The following is a 5000-nucleotide window of genomic DNA, read 5'->3' as shown; positions in this document are numbered from 1 at the left end:
GACAATGGAAGTAAGATGACCAGGGGTGTGTGCATGCCTTGGCTGGCTACCTCCTTTATAAGCCTATTGGTATATACAGTAGATACATTTATCTTTTCCTATGTTTGTTCACTTATTTATTAATTTATTTTTCTATTTTCTAATTTACTTATTTATTTACATATATGTATTTATCTATTTATTTCCAGCAGTAAAGTTATGATTCAAGCAGTCTTGCGGTGATCGTGTATGATCATGTTAAATATTGTCCAATACAATATTCACCGTTACACGCGAGAAGTGTGATCAATTCAATTCTCTTATTAAATATACACACACTCCACACGAATAACAACACTTCCACAAGCCCAAACATACAGACTTTTTTTTCTTCTCCTTCTAAAACTTAGTTCAATTCTAGCTTCTCTCAGACTGCATCTTCTCATTTCAACTTTCCTCTCGCTGAAAACCTTTCCGTCTTTCTAATTTTCTCTACAACTGTGCCCCCGACCCTTCTCCCATCTTTCATTGATTAGAACAGACACAAATCCCCAATCTTCCTGCCTCATGTTCCGCGATATAAAAGTCGATCAAGTATCCTTGCAACACTCGCTGGCCGAGTAAGTTAGAGCGTCGCTACTTGCAGTGGAGGTCGAGGTGACGGCAGTTTGAATCCTACCGCCAAAGAGTTTGACCAAGGTTATGGTTCATAAAAGTCCATGCCACAAAGGGGCACAGACCCTTCAGATAGGGGAAGTTTCACGAAGTTAAACCGAGTTATCCTTAAAATGCTCTCACTGGCAATAGCCCTCCTTCTGTACAGATATCCCTTCATTTTCCGACGGAATTCTCTTCCTCTCCTAAAGAAACCGATTCCGTGAAAGCGGGTGGTCTGACCTAGATGGTCCATGATCCATGTCGTCAGAGCGACCTGGATTAGGTCCGCAAGACGTTGGCGCATACACATACACACATATTAGGTAAATATGACGTAAGATGCATACCACCTTTGACAGGCTATCAGAGTCCGTCATAGTTTGACAGAGTCTATCAGATTCAGGTAGAAAGAGTCAGGGCATGCCAGATTCTATCAGAATCTGTCAGAAACTGCTGGAGCCTGTTAGAATCCGCCAGAGCCCCTTAGAGCCGGTCAGAGTTAGTCAGTCAATCCTTCGGAGTCTACTGGAGTTTGCCAGTCTCTTAAATTTTCCCAAAATCTTTCGGGACCCGACACAATCTGCCGAAGTCCATCTCAGTTGCAGTTTTTCAAAGTCTGAATCTATTTGAGTCTGTCTGAATCACTCAGAATCTGTCAAAGTCAGCTGAAGGTTTTCAAAAACTTCGGATTCTGTTTGAATCTGTCGGGGCCTGTCGGAGTTTTCTAAGGTCTGTCAAAATCTGATAACGTTTATACTGTAGATGTCTGCCGTGATTTTTCCAGGCTACCAGAGTCTGTAGGAGTCTGCTAAAATTTAGGGTGTAGAGTCTATCGAAGTCTGTCGGAGTCTTTCAGAGTCTGTCGGAATCTTTGAAGGCTAACAGAATCTGTTGAAGTCCGATAGGTCAATGCCGATTTTTTCCCCGAGAAATCGATGGTAGTCGTCTCCCAACAAAACGAACCCCTTCAGATGGACGTTGAAGGAATTACCTTGAAGCAGACCACGGTATACAAATACTTGGAAGTTATGTACTATGACAAAGGAACCCACGAAATAGCAATACTAGACAGAATTCAGAAGTACACGGCAAATGTCAACTTCTTGTACCCCCTGTTGAAGGACAAGTACATACCGGTAAAAGTCAAGACGACAATTTATAAGACCATCCTCCGGCCCATACTGACCTACGGTTGTGAGGCATGGACGTTGACGACGAAAACGACATCCCGAGTGCAGGCAGCGGAGATGCGAGTCCTGCGTATGATCCGTGGAGTCACAAGAAGGGACAGACTAAGAAATGAGACCATCAGGAGAGAGCTGGATGTGGAAAGCATAATCAATTACGTTGAAAGGACCCAGTTGCAGTGGTATGGACATATGAAAAGGATGGAGGAACATAGGACGCCGAGGAGGTGGTATCACTGGGTGCCCAACACAAGACGTCCCCAGGGAAGACCGAGGAAGAGATGGGACCAAAACGTTGACGAAGCCCTCAGAAAGCGGGGAACATCGCTCGACGACGTCTGTGCACGGGAGACGTTCCTTGACCGAGAGAACTGGAGGAGGCTGGTCGCCGACAGGCCTAACGGCCTACCGGGAGATGGGTGAGAAGAAGGAGAATTCGATGGTATTATTTCTATAATATTTCTTAATTTAACCCGTGGCTTCATTTTAACAAAACTTGCTCCCTTTTCATTTCTGAAACCATTTCAGGAAACTTTGTTATATATGATTAGAGAAACAACGAGCAAACAAACTTAGATTTTTGTAATATTTAGAGGGCCCATTCACACCCTCTGCATCAAATTTTATATCATTTAGAAACTTTGTTCTGGCTAATGACAGGCGATTTTATTCAGCTTGGAGAACTCCCAGGTGCATGCGAAACATACAACTTTTTGACGGAATTGTCATTACAACCCATTAGCTTTTACTGTGCCAAATCTAATATATTTAAAGAATCTAAGTTCAGACGATTTTATTGAGGTTATAAAACTTTTTGAATGCGCGCGTGCCCGTGCGTGTGTGTATGCGTGCGTGTGCTTGTGTATAAACATATACATAAAAAACATCTTTGAAGTTCTATTAATAGTAAAGGACTTTGGCGTTTACTGTATGCACCATGCGAAAGAGTAAGATTAACACTCCATTACACATTTATCAGTATTACTAGAATTTATCAAATGTACAAGTTTACTGTGTGATGTAGAGGCGTCAAGACGCTTGAAAATTACTTCATTGAAAAAAGAAAAAAACATGGCTAGAGGTCTTAAAACATTTGCGCTCTTGACGATTCCTGCCGAAGAATTTGAATCATTAAGTTTTTGAGAGTGAAACAAAGCAAAACAGCTTTAGAACTGGAGACGATTGCTGAAAGACAATATTAGAAAAGAGAAAATTGGCATTATATACGGATGACTTCCAAGTCAAAATTAGAGGGAATTTATATATGATACTTAAAGAGCTGTTGGACACCCGCGCCGAAGTGGATCAATCGAGCAACAGGAGAAAAGCGGAATAGTCGTCGAAATATTTTGTTTTTCAAAGAAAGACGTTATTTCGATTATAGTGTAATTCTTAACATTGCATTTGTTTCATATTTTCGTCGTGATTTCTGAATCTCTTCAGCATAGCTGAATGAAGAACATAAAAGCGTAGATCCTCCCTCTCGTCTCAGATGACTCCGTTCTTTTCGAACTTCCTCATGACTGCTGAATTCGACGAGGTATATATCCCGGGTGCGTCTTTGTGCTCCACGCTGGCGTCGAAGTGGAAACTGGTCCCACCAAGCTTCGCGGTCTTCGGTAGACCTTCGGCTCGTCGGAGGTGGATCGAGTCCAATCGACCTCTCTCAGGTTGATGGCTGCTGACGTGCCTGCCCTGCAAAGTCCTTACATGCCTAAGTACCGTCCTGGCGCAAAGTTCTCAGTGCCAACCCCCCCCCCCTTCCTCCTCTATGACCACTTCCCACCTCCACCATCCCTAACTGCCTACGACCCTAATTTGTGCAACGTAATTATAGGATACCGGTAAACATAATAAAAGATGCATTTGATGATAAGGGAAAATATTTCATATTTTGTTCATTCTAACGCAAAAATCGTCGATTACTGTAAAATACTCAGGGCTTCTTTGACCTCTTTTTTTATCATAAATATTTTGTCAGCCTTGTGGGCAGCAAGTCCAAGCGAGAATTGTCGCCCCGATAAAAGTACCGACCCTGGGCATGTCTTGGTGTTCATAGTGGTCGGACGTGTTGATAAGTGCTCCGTCTAGTGTAGTGGAACGAGATATCAAATATCAAGTTTTTATAAAGTTTTTACAAAGGTGTTAGAGAGGATTTTACTTTTTAGATGGCTTTATACTTTTTATTCTAGAATTATAGTATTTTATCCAAGAATATAGTATTAGGAAGATAAACAGTGAACAGTATTTTATTCAACATGGCCACCGCGAATGTAAACACAGGGAAGAAGAAAACTGAATATATGGACACTGTCAAATAAGGGTAAATGATGGAATATACTGTGATTGCTGAGGTTACTGGGTCCACTTTAAGTGTGAAGGACTCTCAGATGAAGAGGCTTGTGTGTGGAAAAAAACAGGAAAACGTGCAAAACTGTGAACATATTGCTGAACAAGTTTATAAGAATTATTGGCCCACTGAAAGACCAAGTAGAAAACAACACAAAGAGAATTGAAGACTTAGAAACGAGGCTACTCAGACAGGAAAACAAAGAGAGCTGTGGTGCAGAGAAAGAAATAGGTAATGCAGTGAGTGAGGTAAAAGAGGCATGGGGAAATAAAAAAGAAAAGCTACAGAACAAAGTGAAAGAGGAACTGCAGTCTGTACTCCAGAGAGGTAGCACCCAAAAAGAACAGATACAGACAAAGGTTAAGGTTGCGCTGGAGGAGGAGGAGGAGAGGGACAAGGAGTACCGAGCAAGAAACCTAACAATGGTAGGAGTTGTTGTTGAGACATTGTGACACGTGGGAAAGGTGGGTGATGAAGACACAAATTAGAGTCCAAGTTTATTTCTGACATGGATCACGACTGCTTCGTGACCGATGGAGGGGGCCTGGTCCAAGGCCTCTGAGATGGCGGTAAGCTCCGTCTTGAGAATGGAGCGTCCGTCACTCACTTTCCATCCCGCGGTCACCCCATCGTCAGTAGAGACAGCCGCTCCACATCCTCCTGTAAGAGGGTGCACACGTGAAATGTGACGAGCTCGCAGAAGTGACGGACCTTATGGTCTTAAGAGCCATAGGTCTCAGTCAAACTTGGCCATAACCCACCTTCTTCCAGGTGAGATGAAATACCTGAAAGCTGACGTTGTAAGGCTACCACGATGGAGGGGGGAC

This window comes from Oratosquilla oratoria, chromosome 13, assembly GCF_046742065.1.
Source record: "Oratosquilla oratoria isolate Oo_2021 chromosome 13, ASM4674206v1, whole genome shotgun sequence".
Classification (NCBI taxonomy): Eukaryota; Metazoa; Arthropoda; class Malacostraca; order Stomatopoda; family Squillidae; genus Oratosquilla; species Oratosquilla oratoria.
This window is presented reverse-complemented; position numbering follows the sequence as displayed.